At 44.7% G+C, this 16,544-nt stretch overlaps 1 protein-coding gene and 1 long non-coding RNA gene across 4 annotated transcripts in view; one reads left to right on the top strand and one right to left on the bottom strand.

The window, feature by feature from the left end:
• DZANK1 (double zinc ribbon and ankyrin repeat domains 1) overlaps window positions 1–16,544 on the bottom strand; it is a 498,878-nt gene that overhangs the window by 83,683 nt on the left and 398,651 nt on the right.
• The window catches only part of LOC134157221 (uncharacterized), a 72,916-nt gene continuing 59,397 nt past the window's right edge, over window positions 3,026–16,544 (top strand). For all 3 annotated transcript variants that reach the window (XR_009962231.1, XR_009962229.1, XR_009962230.1), the window contains exon 1: window positions 3,026–3,339. This is a non-coding gene — a long non-coding RNA (uncharacterized LOC134157221). The remainder of the gene's footprint in view (window positions 3,340–16,544) is intronic.

The raw sequence follows: 16,544 nt of genomic DNA, 5'->3' as shown, positions 1-16,544 counted from the left end.
AAGAAGGCAGGTCTCTCTTTCATCTAGGTTTTCTTTGGAGCTCAGTTCTCCTCCTCTAGCTGCCTGGGGTTTGACCATGGTGTATTGTTCTGAGCTTTCTTGCCCTGTTATTAGAAAAACAACAATAGCAGATCCAGGCAGCAGCACAGCAGACACTAAGCAACATGAACAAAACACCCTACTGTAGACCACCAAACCCAATCTGCATGCATGCGGGTATAGGCAGCAGGTAGGAATAAAATTTCTCATCAAATGTCACAAGGAATAATGTCAAAGAATAATTTGGAGCTGGACCAGGTTTCTGAATTGAAGCAGTCTTCACTTTTTCTCTTTGCTGTCTCCAGTGTCTTCACTGTGATCACTCTCAACCCAGGCAGCTCTCACTTACCCATGAGCAGACAGTAGACTTTGTGAGAACGAGATGCTCTGCAGAAGTCCTGTGCCTGCCAGCAGAGCATTTAAAACTAAAGAGAGTGTTATTACTGTCTCAGTCATAAAAAAGATACGGCTTGTTAGCTGTTAAAATTGCATACTACAAAATTTAAATGAGCCCATATAGTTGGGGTGTTGCTAAAAGGCAGGGGCTGTTCTGTGTGTAATCCCTCCTTGTACCAGGGCTTGGTTCAGCTCTGCTAAATTCACCACGAGTCTTCCCTGTACCAGCTGCGCCCAAAAGGGAAAGAAGAAATCCAACGGATGTAACCTGCCCTCCTTAATAACTGGCTGCCCTGTAAACTGAGCTCAAATGAAGTCTGAAGGAGTTGGTCTATCCTTTCAGAGCAGATGCTGCAATGCTCATATGAAGAGCTATGGTCCGGGAGGCAGATGGTCACTGACGCTCCAGCATCAGTCTGTGCTGGGGCACCTTCAGACATCAGAGCTTCTCACTGTCTCCTTTGAAGAGCTGGTGGGGTCAAAAGAGAAAGATTTTTTGAGGCAGAAGGAAGGACTAGCTGTGTTTGTACAAGAATGAAGTAAAAGCACAGACCAGGGAATCCAACACTATGTTGGGTCCATAATAATCCTCATAAAGACAGGCCGACGCGGCCCTTACCTGTGGCGTTCAAACTGCAGCGAGCAAAGTGAAGTGAGGTTTCATAGGAGAACTATGTGCAGGTAAGGACTTAAGCAAGAAACCTATCCAGTTCTGTGGAGGGGCTCTGCTCAAGCCTTCAAACACTGCAGTGGGTTTGCCATGCAGAAAGGTGCCTTCTGAAGAGCATGAGTGAAATCTCAACCCTGCTAAAATCCAGGGAGGTTTTGCCACTCATAATAGGATCTCGGAGTTCATTCCAGGTTTCTCCACAGCAGGAATACTGCCTTTCTACACAGGAATACAACAACGGTGAGCTCACAGCTCAAATGGCTGTTTTACAACAGTGGTTATGAAACAGAGGACAGGATCAGCAGCATTCAGGTAACTGGAATGAGCTCTCTTAATTCTAGAGGCAGTGAGGAGCTCAGCATTGCTCCTTACTGGGGCAGACAGAATAACAGTGTTCACAGAAAAAATTAGCACCTTCTCAGACAGGAGGGCAAAAGGCGAAGGAGAGTGGCTGTGCATCGCTTTCACCCTCCCCACCTCTCTGCCCCACAAAACCTGAAATGGCTTTGGGTTCCTGCTGTTTTTCTTGACTGCCAGGTTAATATTTTTCTGCCTCTTTCTTGACCTTTTGTATTTTCAGAGAAGGAAGATGCACTTCTCTGAATGAGGGTGAAACTGCCCTCACCTGGAGCATGCACAAAACCTACACCAAGTGTTTGGAAAACAGAGGGCAGCTGTGCTGTGCCTGTTGTAGCAGAGAGCATATCAGAGCGTTTGGCCTAGGGGAACATGTCTGATGGGGAAATAATTTCTCCCTTCTTTTCTCTGTTCAGACAGCTTTGGTGTGAAGGATCACTCCTGCATAGCTAGGAGGGTAATCTGTCTTCTAGGGTCTGAGCTAAACATTGGTTTCTGTGGGAGCTGGATGGCTCATAAAGGCACCTTTTGTAGACATGATTTGGTACTCTCAGCTCTGGTCAGTGCTTTCAAATACTTGAATTTCATTAAGTTAATAGTGTGTTCAAAGATAAGATGGTCTTTACTAGTTCTGCCCTCATCTCTGGCTGCATAATCTTGAGCAAAGCATGCAGGTCAGAACCTCCTATTTTATATTTGTTGGTCCATTTTCAGGTAACATTGGTGAATTGTTTGACTTCCCAAGGTGTCCAACACCCTCAGGGTAAGATTCCCATATTTAAAAACCATGAGAGTACACCTTTGCTCAGCAGACACTGAGTTTGAAGGGTTGTCCTACATGCTCCATGCTGTACACATCCTAAGGTTATAGAGATAAATGAAGACATGCAAAGCCAGAGCATCTTTTGCAAAGGGAGTGTGGTGAGACACTCCCTGCTTGGCACACAGGGATGGTGAGTGTTTCAGATGGGGGGACCCTGTTAGGGGCTGAGGTACCACACTGCAATGTGCTTGGGAGCCATTTGATGCTGTGTGGGAAAGCTGGGACCCTGTATCCACAGCTGGGGGTGTGCTGCAGGGAACAGGATCATGCCTCTGTGTGCTGTGCAGTGCCTTGCACTGGTGGGAAACCAGTGTGGTAGGCCTGTGCTGCATGCAGGCTTCACCCCGTGACAGTGTCAGAGCTTTGCTGCTTCTTGCGTTGCCAAGGAGATGAGAGATGAGCTCAGTGATTGAGGTGAGGGCATCTGCACTCCGTCTTCCAGCAATGGACGTGAGGATGGAGGGCTTGAAGGATGTTTGAAGGATGTTCAGCCTGGAGGAAGCTCAGGAGACCTTGTAACAGTTTTCCAATACCTACAGGGGGCTGACTAGAAACCTGGGGAAGGGCTTTTGACAAGGACCTGTAGGGACAGGAGAAGGGGGAATGGCTTTAACCTGGCAGAGGGGAGAATGAGATGAGACATTAGGAAGAAATTCTTCCCTGTGGGAAGAGTCCCCATCTTCTGAAGACTTGTAGTTAGTTTTTAACTCTGTTGGGTCACAAGGAGACTGTTACAGCTCTCCCCTCAGCTGTGTGAGGATGGCATTTCACACCTCTCATCTATAAGCAGAGCTAAGACTCTCCCAGCTGTCTCACATCACTCATCAGTGAAGTGGGCACTAATTAGATAAACGCATGCAGCTGTGGCAGCTCTTATTGCCATGCACCTGCGAGCACCGCGTCTGGTAGTTGCTGTGGTTGCTCTTGCTAGAAGGTGAGAGAAGTTCTGGTCTGCATAAGCTGTCCCATAACTGGGAACCTCTATACCTTGGTTTTCTGGGGGTGAAGGGTGTTGTGAGCTCAGGAGGTGCCCCTGCAAGAAGTGGAGTAAAAGGTAAGTTCTTAATGAATAGCTGCTGCAAAAGACAATGTGTTACAGGGTGCTTGGAGGGAGAAGCTGGAGGAAAACTGTGTTTGAAGTCAATGCTAAAGCTCGATTTAAGTGGTGCATCTGCTTCATTGGGCACCAAAACTGTGCTGACCTTTTCCTCTGTGTTCTGTTTGGGTAACTGTGGACAGATGAGAGTTGCATTGATGAGCAGGTTCCTGAAGCATGAGCTGCCCTAAGTTGCAATAGATGCTGTGTCTATAAGCGTGTCTGTGGGCTTGGCAACTTTGCTGGTTTCAAGGTTAATGTTAGCTATGTAACACTCACATGAGCTTACTCAGTCTTTTAGGGAAAGCCCCTTGAAAATGGCTGTATTTTAAACGTGGTTGTACAGCATGTGTGGTTATGGCCCTGTGGGTATAAGCTGCTCCAGAATATGTATGTAGTTTTGGCTGTGTAGTGCTGTCTCGGGAAGAACTGCAGCATGTGTGGTTGGTTAGAAAATTCAGCGAATTTTATAGGTTATCTCATTAAGTTACAGCTCGGGGGATAAGGATGTGATTCTCTGAGTTGCTTTACTGACTCGCATGAAGTCTTTCTGGAGGTCTGATACAACGTCCTCTGCTCTGTTAGATAAGGAGGCAGCTGTAGGCAAACCTGTGCAGGTGACAAACATGGCATTCCTTGTTTTAGGTGGACATAGGGAGATAAGAGAGAGGAAGTAAAACTAACATTCAATTTCTGTTCTTCTGGTGAAAATCCACCTCTGTGTAAATGGTTACTACACAGTCCATGTGCAACTCACAGCCCCGTATACTCCTGTATCTTGGCAGTGAGGATGCAGGTATGCTATGGCTGAGGGTGATATGTCCTGTGCTCCAGAAAGCTGGAGTAATGGTTCCAGAGTTTGCCTGCAAAGCCATGTGGAATAACTGCTTCAATGGCATTTCTGAGTACAAGCTTAGAGGGGAGGAAGGATGGTGAAATATTTGTAGGGCTGATGGTTAAAGCCAATGGTGCAAGCTCTGCTGCCGGAAGGCTGTAGGCAGTTACTGGAGAATGGTAGCAGGTTCTTGCTGTTATTAATCCTTTAGGATCTGGTGAAGTGCCAGTACAGGTGTTGGCAGCTTGTCTGGAGTGATTAATGGGCTTTATACTCTTTACCCTTGGAATTTCACCAAACTTGCATGAAATTAGTACCATGTGGGTTACGCACGGTAGAAAAAGAACAGTGTTCCTTAGTGATGGGAATGAGAAAGGAGAGGACATGAGGCACCAACAAACTGGAAGGTATTTTTAACAGATAAATAAGGAATTTTGGAAATTCAAACTTTTCGGGGGAGGGGATATTACCTCCTTTTACCAAGAAAAACCAAACCTGAAACCAGAGTGACCCTCCTGGCCTACTGCATGGACCAATCCTAATCAGACAGATCCTTTACAGGTGCCTTCCCACTGATGTCTCAAGGAAAAGCCTGCAGCTTCTTGCAGCATGGGAGAGCACATCATTCCCCATGTTCAAAACAGTCTCAGCCAGGCCCAGTGGGGATTTAGCTTTCAGCACATGCTTAACATCCCTTTGAGGCTTTGTGTGCATGAGTGCAGGTACTGCTGGGGTTTTAGCTTCTGCTGCAATGGATGCTGGAGTGCCTGGCTGCATGGGTGTGTTTGAACTGTGGCTTAGGGAAAGAGCATGTTTGATATAATGCAATATCCTGATTGATGAAAGGAGGGATATAATATTTATCTGGGTATCGCTGGAGTCGGGTTATTCTCTGTGCATCCTTAAATCCTTGGATGAACCTTTGCAAGACTTTGGGTAAAAAGACCCCTGTGCTCAGGCTGTGAGAGCGCTGCCATGTGAGGACAATTATCCATAGAATCTTTTATGTTAGGGAGATCATATGATGCATTTAGAAAAGTAACAGACCCCAAAGTTATGCAGCACGGCAGTCCTGAAGTAAGCAGGCAGTCTAGACACCTCCAGCAGTTCCATAAGGATGCATTGAGGGCTCATTAATATTTCACAGAGCAATGAGATGTTGTATATTAAAGTATTAAAATATAATGTTAGCCATTTAGTTGCCTTGAAATGGAAAACAAACTGCAAGAAGACATCTCATAGGGAAAAAACCATCAGGGTAGACTTGCAACTTACATGTGAGGCTTTGTTGGTATAAAAAGGGTGCTAGGTATGAAAAGGGAAGTGATTTTCTAGTTTTCTAGCCATATATATTTAAACTATATACTGTACCCACCACAACTTATTCATGTGCATTTACAGCAGTAATGACAGCTGTGTTCAGAGGTTCCTGAAGGCAGGATTACAGGCTGTTGGCTCTGTGAGTACACGTAGCTGCTCAGCAGCTGAAAATGAAGATGCTTTATGAGGATGCTGATATTCCAACTGCTGAGTAGTAACTGAAGCCAGTGGGGTTACTCCTGTGAATGACTGTTCCCTGGGTGAAGCCTCAGGCAGGGAAGGCTGAATGGTTTGTCCCTGTCCTTTATAAGACACAAGCTGTAGCATAAACCAAGCTTCATCCCAAGTGCAGGGCACCTCTTCAGGCTACTGTGGTGAAAACATGCCTTGTTTGGAACGAAATACCTTAAGCTGCTGTGGCCTCTTCCTCTCCATGTGGCAGAGAAAGTGATGGAGGAAAACAGAGGTCTCCTTCCTTATTTTTGCTTTACTGGTGATTCACAGTTGAGGTTTGTCAAGAAAGGCTAAGAGAAAAGCAGTAAAACTAATTGGTATCTGTGGCGCTCGCTTTGTTCTGAAATTAGAGCTCCAATTTAAAGCCAAGGGGGTTAGATTTAAACTACTGGATTTGAAAATAATGTTTTCTTTTGTCCTAGGCCTATAAATAAGAGAGGAGCCTTTGCTGTATATTGTTATTAAATGTGAGATCCCACCCCTGGAATCTCCAGGGGATTCAAAGTCCAGGTCTGATTTGTGCAGTATTGACCCATATCTGATACCAGTTTCTGTCACTTGCTCATTTTCCTCAGTAGTCATGGGGAGAGTAATGCAATATTCAACACTTCACTGTGTGTTTGACAGCCTAGGGGGTTTACATTTCTAGGGTTGTTTTTAAACATTGATTCAGTTCAAAACCATCAAGGGCTGCTCTCTCCATCATATATACCTAGTGACACACGCGTGAGTGCCACTCATAGAATAGTTAGGGTTGGAAAGGACCTTAAGATCATCCAGTTCCAGCCCTCCTGCCATGGGCAGGGACACCTCACACTAAACCATGTCACACAAGGCTCTGTCCAGCCTGGCCTTGAACACCACCAGGGATGGAGCATTCACAACTTCCTTGGGCAACCCATTCCAGTGCCTCATCACGCTTACAGTAAAGATCTTCTCCCTTATATCCAATCTAAACTCCCCCTGTTTAAGTTTTAACGCAGTACCCCTTGTCCTATCGCTACAGTCCCTAATGAAGAGTCCCTCCCCCAGCATCCTTATAGGCCTCCTAAAATCAATGCCTTTTCAAACTTTGCCTCACCAACAAGTGAACCCCACACCTGTGGGGCACTGCTGCTACTCTGGGCCAGCAGCAAGTCCTCCTGCCAGCCCAAAGCTGGATCCTGCACAAACAGTTATCCCCATCACCAGGAAATTGTCAGCTGAGAGCCACTGTTTTCATTTGATTTGTAGACACCAAGTTGCCTGCTTTATGCAGAGGTCTGGGCAGACTTGTCCTTTATTTGCTCCTCAATGTTATGTTTGTTTCTCACTCAAATGAATTTTTGTAAGTGCGGTAAGGACAGTTGAAGGCTTTAAAGCTGTGATGTTTGGAGGAATGTGGTGCTTAGCTTCATCTTCAAATACCATCTATATATATTTGAAAAACCAGACATCTAGGAAGAGTTTCATATATGGAAGTTACACTTACCTCTACTTTAAAAAAGCCCCAGCACCACCAGAGAGGTAAAAAGCAGTCTCTCTTTCTGGCTTTAAAAATGCACACTCTGCAAGCAGTTGAGAATAATAGCAGCCTCTTCAATAGGTGTCTTCTCCGTAGGTTCTGAAACACTGTATGGAAATAGTTCAATGTCATCAACTTAGCAGTCTTACAGTACCTAAATCAGGAGAGGGGCTTTTGATAAGTGCCTGTAGGGACAGGACAAGGGGGAATGGCTTTAACCTGACAGAGGGGAGATTGAGATGAGACATTAGGGAGAAATTCTTCCCTGTGAGGGTGCTGAGGCCCTGGCACAGGGTGCCCAGAGAAGCTGTGGCTGCCCCATCCCTGGCAGTGTTCAAGGCCAGGTTGGACACAGGGGCTTGGAGCAACCTGCTCTAGTGGAAGGTGTCCCTGCCCATGGCAGGGGTTGGAACTGGATGAGCTTTAAGGTCCCTTCCAACCCAAACCCAGCCTGTGGTAAATTTTTGTCTTTAGGTATTCAAGCTATGGTGGTGCAATGTCTTCATCTGCTGGTTGCAGGTGTTGCTGGCTGCAGGGTAAAAGATAGGGTGACTGCAGCTATGGGTCACTTTGCCATAGGAAGAGAAGTAGCCTGTACACCAGGCCCTGCAAACAAGAGCCTTCATTGTCAGTAAATAATTTTGATTTATGTTAGTTCCACATGAAAATAAAACCCCCTTAATAGATAGAAATGATGGAATCACTTAACCTTGGTTCACTTCCAGCTTCACTGAGGAATGGCTACACTGAGGTCTTACAGGTTACATGCGTGTGAAATTAGATTAACACAGTGGTGAGTAGGTCCTTAAGTAATTGGAGGGGGGAGGGAGGGAGGGACAACAACAGAGGTTATCTTAGCTTTTGGCAATGAGTTCCTTTGAAATAATGGAAGCATTTCTATTATTTTATTATTTTAGCTCTTGTGAAGTGCTTTTCATCAGTGTTTCGGGGTAAAAGCGTTCTGCAAAGCGCTTACGCCGATAACTAATATCGATTACAATCAAAGTCTCTCATCTGAAGTTGATTTAAGGCATGACAAGAGGCTGTTAATATGTGCTTGGTACACACTTTCAATAGCTAACATTGGCCTGTAGCTGTTTAAAAAGTTTAATCTTATAATAAATGCTTTATATGAACAATGGCCACATTCTAGATAACTCAGTGATATTAATTCATTGTTGTCTGCAGTTTGTAATAACAGACAAGGCGGCGCTGGATTTAATATACAAGCAACTTGAGTAAACATTGTTTGTATGTATGGAAGTATTGGTATAGTTTAAATTTCATCTTCTGAATTAATACCATGCATGGGTGTGCGTGTAAAGCCCAGTGTAGGTTGTGTTTAAAACTCCTAGGTAAGCAAATGAGGTTTCGACGTTTAATTCTATAGAAGATGCCCCTCCAACATAATTAAATCTGTTCTCTCTTACTTGCAGACAAATGAATATTTCATGGAGCTTAGGCATAATCAGGTTATGTGCTTTCTGAAATTCTCAGATGATGTGCAAAGGTTAATCTTTATATTATAAAAAGAAAAGCCTGGATGGTTGTATCTCCAACCTGGGTTGCCTAGGATACCATGTTAAAGGGGACGAAAGGTTCAGGGTATGTATGCATCCTCTTTACACAGAGCCTAACACATCCCAATATGTGTTTAATCCAATAGATGTATAGATTTTTATGTCTGAATAACTCATTATTTTCTCTTGAAAACCAAGACATACAGCGAGGAGGAAGGGATGGGGCTAAAAGGGGAAAGGCAAGTGATGGGAATTGGAACTGAACCACTGAGAAATGGCAAACGCCCAAGAAAGCAGAAGGAGAAGGAAAGAGAAAATGATGAGGCTGGGAGGAGGAGCAGATGCCTGGTAGCTTTAGAGAAACCTGATGTGGATAAAGAGGAATTAAACTGATCAGTTGGTTGTGTACATGTAGCAAACGGGAACTGCAAGGGCTGACAGCCCTTTTTTACCACCTCACTGTCTTACAGCAGTATAAAATCCTAGAATCCCAGGTTGGAAGAGACCTCAAGGATCTTCTGGTCCAACCTTTCTGAGGCAAAGCATGACCTCGCATGACTCAGCACCCTGTCCACTGAATCTTAAAAGTGCTCAGTGCTGGGATATCCACCACTTCTCTGGGGAGATTGTTCCAATGGCTGATTGTTCTCATTGTGGAAAATTTTCCTCTTGTGTCCAGTCAGAATCTCTCCGGGAGTAACTTGCGCCCATCACCCCTGCTCTTTTCCATGTGATTCTTTGTAAAAAGGGAGTCTCTGTCTTCTTTGTAGCCACCCTTTAAATACAGGAACATGATGATAAGGTCTTCCCTGAGCCTTCTTTTTGCTAGGCTGAACAGAGCTCAGAGCTGGTTTTGCACTTGATATATTTGCTCAAGTCAGCTGAGCTCCACACTGAGCTTATTGGAAACTGGTGTCTTAAACTCCTTTTCTAACTGGAGAATTTCCTGGGTGTATGTATGGCTAAGAAAGGGTTGAGAAAGGGAAAATGCCTGTGTTGCGTTTTGGTGACTTGATTATTTCTCATTTCTTATGTCTCTGGAACTACTTTTGGGTCACCTAAGCCATCCTGTTCCCTCTCGGTCTGACAAGTCTTTTTATAACGAGGCCAGATTCTTGAGCATGCGTTGCTATTTGGAGTAAAGCTCAATTCTTGTTGCCCTGAGAAGCAGGGTTGTGCAAACGCTCAGTGTAATGCTGGCATCTGGAGAAGAGAGAAGCATTAAATGCATTTGCCATGGGCTGTGGTGTTTTCCCCTGCTTACTGGATGGGTGCTTCATATCGGGCAAATACAGAGCGCTTCCTTCTGGCACAATACCACTGCACCTACCAAAACCACTGCCTGGGTTTTGCATGTTGTAAATTTATACCAATGTGGTGGTTGGGGTTTTGCTGGTTTTTTTGGGGGGTGGTGGTGTTTGGTTTTGTGCTTTCCTATGACTAACTGGATCTTGCTGCTGGCACAGCTCAGTAGCCGTAAGAAGTACGGCATATAAGGTGCTAGCCTGTCGAGCATCCCATGTTATTGCAAGAAATAATTTACTGCTTTGCATCTGTGCTGTCACTGCTTTCTGCAGCAGAAGCGAAACCATAGGGAAAGCTGGAGATCAAAACCTTATTTCCCATTACCTATTTGCTGAATAACATTAGCCTGATATCTTGCACAAACAGGAGAAGTTACCTCAAATGAAAACACCATGTAATTCTTTCATACAGGCATATGAGAGAGTTCTGACTGTAGAAAGAATTGAAAGGTTCCCTGCAGTAGCTTAGCCTTGCTGTCAGTAGACCTGTAATACAAATGAGCCCACAGTCAGGGAACAGCTCTTCAGTTTCTTGCAGCAGAGCAATGTTAAATTTCTCTTTTGTATCAGATTTTTCTGACTGGCAGGAACTAAATTTCTTTGCTTAGGAAACAAATGCATCTCCACTGTGGAATTAGATTATAAGGGTCTGAGATGAAAACACCTCTGAAGGTTGAATTAAGTCAATAAGCTTCCCAGCTGGATTTTCCCCTTTCAATCCCGTTTCTTAGGTGCATCACAAATACCCCTTTGGCTGTTGTGATGGGATGGAGTAGGTTGACAGGGAGGAAAGTGAAGAATGTTCATATTGCAAAGCCGAGCTTGCTAAAGGGAGGAAGCTTTGTCTTCACAGCCCTCGCATGTGTCATGAGATGTTCTTTTACTAGTCACAGTCTAATGCAAATGTTTGTGTATTGTTTGTTCAATATAGTTGTTGATATTCCTTTTGAATATAGCTGTTGATAGTTGTTAATATTCCTTTTTGTTTTCCTCAGTTGTGGTTCAGCAGAGGAATCTTTCTGTGGTGCATGCCCATGCCCTGTCAAAAATCAGTTTTCCTGGTATCCCAAGATGCGGCAAAGAGTTGCACAGACATTATTTTGCGTGTCTTTTGTGCGACAACACAGTCCTGTTTTGCAGCCAGGAGACTTGTGGGCTGTCGGTATTCACTAGGTTAAAGTGCTGAGCTTTAGGTGTTGGGTGTTATCAGTTAGAAATGATGCTGGAAGTGTAGCAATCTAGCAGGTGTGGGTGTTTGACCATTCCTCTGCCATGTGGGCACCTCGGCAGGGCTCAGATCATCTACTCCCCTATTCATTAACCAGTTCCCAAGTTTGGTTAGCAAGAGATAACAGAGCAACTCCTTAGCTGTGCAGGAGCTCTGTTGAAAAAGAGATACTGATGTAGTAAGAATTTGGTGTGATGCATATGCAGTGAGGGGTTTTGTCATCTCTTGATGCCGGATCTACACTCAGATGTTCATTAAAATCAAGACTTTTGATCTGGAGAGAATTTCCAAAATAACAATAAATAAAGGAAAAACCTGTGCAGGGTCAGGAGGCCCTTGTGGTCCTGTTGTAACTGAAGAGATGTTTGAGCAATGAATAATGGTAACGGGGATATTGAATGCTCACTCTATTAGACTCAACGATAGAAAGACAAAATACACTCCCTTCCTGCCAGTAGGCTTCTTATCAATTTATTCCCAGCAAAAGAAAGTAGAGACTTGGTGGGCCTAAATTCAGCTGTAGTCTTTGGAAAGGAGGGTTTCCAAACTGTTAGACTCTTACATTATGACCTTTGAGCAGGACATATTTGGTAGATCCTGTGGCAATAAAAATGGCTTTTTGTTCTCTAGTTGTAAAGAATTCCCAATGTAATTCACTTAAAAGCATTCATTAAATAACAAGATTAATTTCTTGACTTTTCATACAATGTCTTGATCTAATATATCAAGGGTGTTTGAAAAGAAACCAAAACAACAAACCACCCAAACACTTGACTCTGAGAAATTAGAAGGGCACAGATGGTGTCGTGGTTTAAACACAGTCAGCCATAAATCAGCCAAGCAGTCTCTCTCTCACTCCCCAGCTTTTCTTCCCTCTGCTTCTGGAGGGATGGGAAGGAGAATCAAAAGAATGCAACTCCCATGGGTTGAGATAAGAGCAGTCCAGTAACTAAAGTATAACACAAATCACTGCTGCTACCACCTATAATAATAATGACAAGGGAAATAACAAGGGGAGAGAATACAATACCACCTGCTGACCGGTAATACCCAGCCCAACAGAGCACCCACCGATGCCTAGTCCAACCCCGCAGTGCCTTAACCCTTCCAGTAACTCTCAGTTACATCCTGGGCATGACGTGCTGTGGTACGGAATACCTCTTTGGTCAGTTTGGGTCAGGTGTCCTGTCTCTGCTTCCTCCCAGCTTCCCCTCCTCCCTGGCAGAGCACGAGGCTCAGAAAGTCCTTGGTCAGAGTAAACATTACTGAGCAGCAACTGAAAACATCGGTGTTATCAGTGCTGTTCCCAGGCTGAAAGTCAAAAACACAGCAAGGCACCAGCTACTAGGAAGGAGAAAAATGACTGCCACTGCTGAACCCAGGACAGATGGAGACACTAAAGTAGCTTCAACCTGAACAAACTTCATTAAGTGTTTCCTCCTCTGTATCTAGGAGAGTTGGATGTAAAGCCCTGAGATAACTTTCTGTGCTCACAACCAAGAGAAGCAGACATTAAATTGGCATGTTATTTGTTTGCATTATCTCTGGTCTCTGAAGCAATTACTTCTGCATATGTTAGCAGGCCTGGAAGTCTTTCAGCTTGCGTGTTTACAGGATGGGAGACAATAGCTGCAAGGTCTGATCCTCAAAGAGCTGAATTAGTTACAAAGCTGACAGGATCAGGCCTCTGCTGATGTCTATAGTGAACACACCAGTTGGGGGGGTGGGGGTGGTTAATCATTAAAAGCTACTTTACTTCCAATCATGGCCCTTTCACTTCATTCTTCTGGCAGTAAGGCTTGTGCATAAGTGTTGTCTATTGTAGCCTCTAGGAATTTGGTGTTAATTTCATGTGGGTAGTGTCACTGCCTAGGCTGCTAATGCTTCCTTATAACTGCAGTGACATTTCCCCCTTTGGTCCAGAGGTTGTTCTGGCTATTTTCTTTGCACAAGAAAATTTTTGTAAGTGGCTGATAACAAAGTACATAGACATCTAAGCACGCAAATGAAGAGTGATCCAGAAGCTCTCCTCCTGCCTGCCCTTGCTTCTTTACTGCAGTACACAGCAGGTGGAGAGTTCAGCCAGTGAAGGCAGTCCTAGGATTTAATTTTCTGTCTGCTGGAGGACTCTGAATACATGTTTTCCACTTCTAAGTGAACCTGGCCATAAAGAGTCCTAAAGTAGGCTTCTTGTACTCCCTTTCTCGCTGAGAAGAGCTCTTTCTCCAGGGTACTTAAGTACCAATTGCTCCACATAGCAAGAGAATTACTAGGCAGCTGAATCATTCAGGTGCTCCCTAGAGAAAGGAAAGCCTTGTGTCAAACCCATCAGTATGCCCTCTGAACTGGTGAGTGTATGGGAATAAGCCATAGGTCTCCCATCCTCCCTAGTAGGGATGGCAATCAGCAGGCATTGGAGTCAGTTTCCCTCTCCCACTGAGGGAGAAACAGGTGCTTGGTGTCTCCCATCTTCAGTGAGCACCGGCTCCTGGATGGACAGCAGTGCTAGCTGAAGTGTGGGAGATAAAGGAATTGTAAGAAGATGGTGCAGGCAGGTAGATGCAACAGCACTCAGATGCTTTCTGTGCTGCAACAGGGTCATCTGCCCTCATTTGAAATAATGATCTTCACTCTGTGTTTCAGATGGAATAAGACAACTAGCAAGCAGTGTGCAATCAATTGAGAATAGATACAGCTTGCGTCTGCAGATGTGCACAGGCGAATCTGCGAGCATCAATACTTCATTAAATTGAGAGCGGTGTTTGTACAGACACTTTGATTACAGACATTATTTAATTTAGAGGGGTTTTTTTTTGGAGAGGAAGGGGTTCTCAATGGTTGCTGCTGTGAGCACAGGCAGCCCCTCAGAAGAGGGAAGGTTTACAGGAAGGTCCCTACAATTGTTTCGGTATGCTACAAGAGTGAAGCAAATCCTGGGGCAATGGGAAAGAAAGCTGCAGGGCTGTCACATCCGGTACCCTACTGGAGATGGGACTTGGGACCCCTCAGGAAAAGAAGGAATGTATGGGTCCTGCATGCCCAATAAATGGGGGTGATGCTCTGACTGTGAATCCCATGCAGAGATGATAGCTTCCCTCTGGTCCAGAGTGAGTTCCACTCTGAGCCTAATGTCAAGGTAACTTGCTTGCCAAGTTTTGTGGGTCTTGCACAGTCCCTTTCCTATGTCCATTTGAGACAGGATTTAGCCCAAAAAGTGGAACTTCTGGATTCCTGTAGATTTTTGTGGTACCTAAAAGTTAGGGGTTGCAATTCCCTGCTGGAAATGGAGCCTCTGGAGGACAAAAAGCACTTCTAAGCCATAGAAATACAAAGCTCCAAATCATATAATGACAGTCTGGTTCGGGTTGGAAGGGAGCCTCATCTGCTTCCAGCATGTCTCATCAGCTTTCTTCCTTAAGACAAGAAGGTGGCGGTGAATGTGAATGCAGGAGATGCAGGATATGCCACGCACAGGACCTGGATCTTGCATCCATCCACTTGCTCTTACAGACTGCTTGGACCACGGGGTTACTTCTTGGCAGAAAGAGTTAGTCCTGCTATATACCTACTTCTCCACAATTCTGGAGTAAAAAACCCACTCTTTTGCTGGTGAAAGCAGTAGAGAGAAGATGTTCTGACATTATAATGTTGGTCACTTGCTGCACACTACCTCCTGCATTATCCAGTTATTTTGCTGAGGTGGCTGAAAAGACAAGTAACCCTGGTAAAAGGTGCCCCGGTATGCCTGGAGGGGAAGTCAGTAACAATTTGGATGAAACATTTAAAGCTGTTTATCTCTGAGCCCAGAAAGCTGAGGCTCTGAGGTCAGCTAATTCAGCCAAGTGATGAGACAGTTCAGCACCAAATCCCTGTGCTCTCATTTCATGCTAAGCCTATCTCGGTATGAAGTGTGGTACCCCCTTCTGTGTCAAGGAGCACAGAGGTATTACTCAGGATACCACCCATGGGGTGATGGAGAGTAGGTTCACCAGGCATGGGGAGTGTGAGCAAATGAGCTGATCTCATTGTTTTCTGTCTTCTCTCCAAGGGTTCTGCTGCCTTGTGCTGCATCAATTATTTAGGTTTCATGAATTAGTGATTGATTGATTAAAAGCCTCACTGTGAGTCCAGTGGTTCACTCAAACCCTTTCTCGGCTGAAACACTTGCTCAAATACCAGTATAAGAGATAAGCCTTATTTTCTCAGCCATTTCTGTTAAAGAAGGCTCCCCACCCCTTTCAACCTTCCAAACCAAGGATTTGGGATGGAAATGAAGAGCAACGTGTGTTCTGCAGACATCCTCATATGAGAGGCATGGAACAAAATCATTCTGGTCTGTTAGTGAATGCTGCTGTGTCCTATGTGTTGTACAGGGTCCTGCTTTTGCCAGTGTCGGTGCTTGCTTGTGTCTTGAGAGAGGGGGGAAAGAATCCATTAAATACAGTTACTGCAGCCTTTATGGGCCATCTCCAACCACAGCATGCTTAACAGACCACCCAAAATGTTACAGGTCTAGTTTTAAAATGTGACCTTAACATTTTTACTATAGGAGATACATTTCAGCTGTAGCAGATAGTGTTTTAGCTTGTCAGGAGGTATGCGATACCTCCATGAGGCCAGCCCCATGGAGCAGCCAGGGCTTAGTCGTTCCCATGACCTAGGGGCATTTTGCTGCTTGCTGTATTGGAACTGTTTGTTCTTTGGGGTTTTATCTTTTGTTTGCCTACCCCTGCTTGCTTTGGAAACAGCTTTGTAGGTAACCTTCAGCTCAGAGCATCCTCCGTGCAGGGCAGACATCCTGTTGTTTATCTGTCTTCCAGATGTGATGTTTTCTGAAACTGGCGGTATACATTTGATCCTTCGACTTTAGCACTCACAAGGTAATTTTAGTTATCACAACCTTCCTAAATCCCAAATAATGGGAAGAAAAAGTTGCATCAGGGCATGTTTGCTTCCTGGAGCCCAGTGCTTGCTGTCTTGGGCTGCATTTTAAATCCATGTGAGTGAGCAGTGCTGGCGGTGCACTACACTGACCATTTGTCTGAAGTGCAGAGCAGAGTTACCTCTGAGAAAAATAACTTTATGGGAGAGAAGCCAGGAACAGCCATGAATAAATGCTTGGATGTGTTTCTGGATGCTAGGATATTTACTGTGTAACGACTCCATACTGAAGAAGAGTATGCAGTAAATAGCTTCTGCCAGCAAGTACAAGTACTCC

The sequence above is a fragment of the Pezoporus occidentalis genome, unplaced genomic scaffold (assembly GCF_034315485.1).
Source record: "Pezoporus occidentalis ecotype Australia unplaced genomic scaffold, CSIRO_AGI_Poc_V1 ctg93, whole genome shotgun sequence".
Taxonomy (NCBI): domain Eukaryota; kingdom Metazoa; phylum Chordata; class Aves; order Psittaciformes; family Psittacidae; genus Pezoporus; species Pezoporus occidentalis.
The sequence above is the reverse complement of the archived record's forward strand: the minus strand, read 5'-3'. Positions and strand labels throughout refer to the sequence as shown.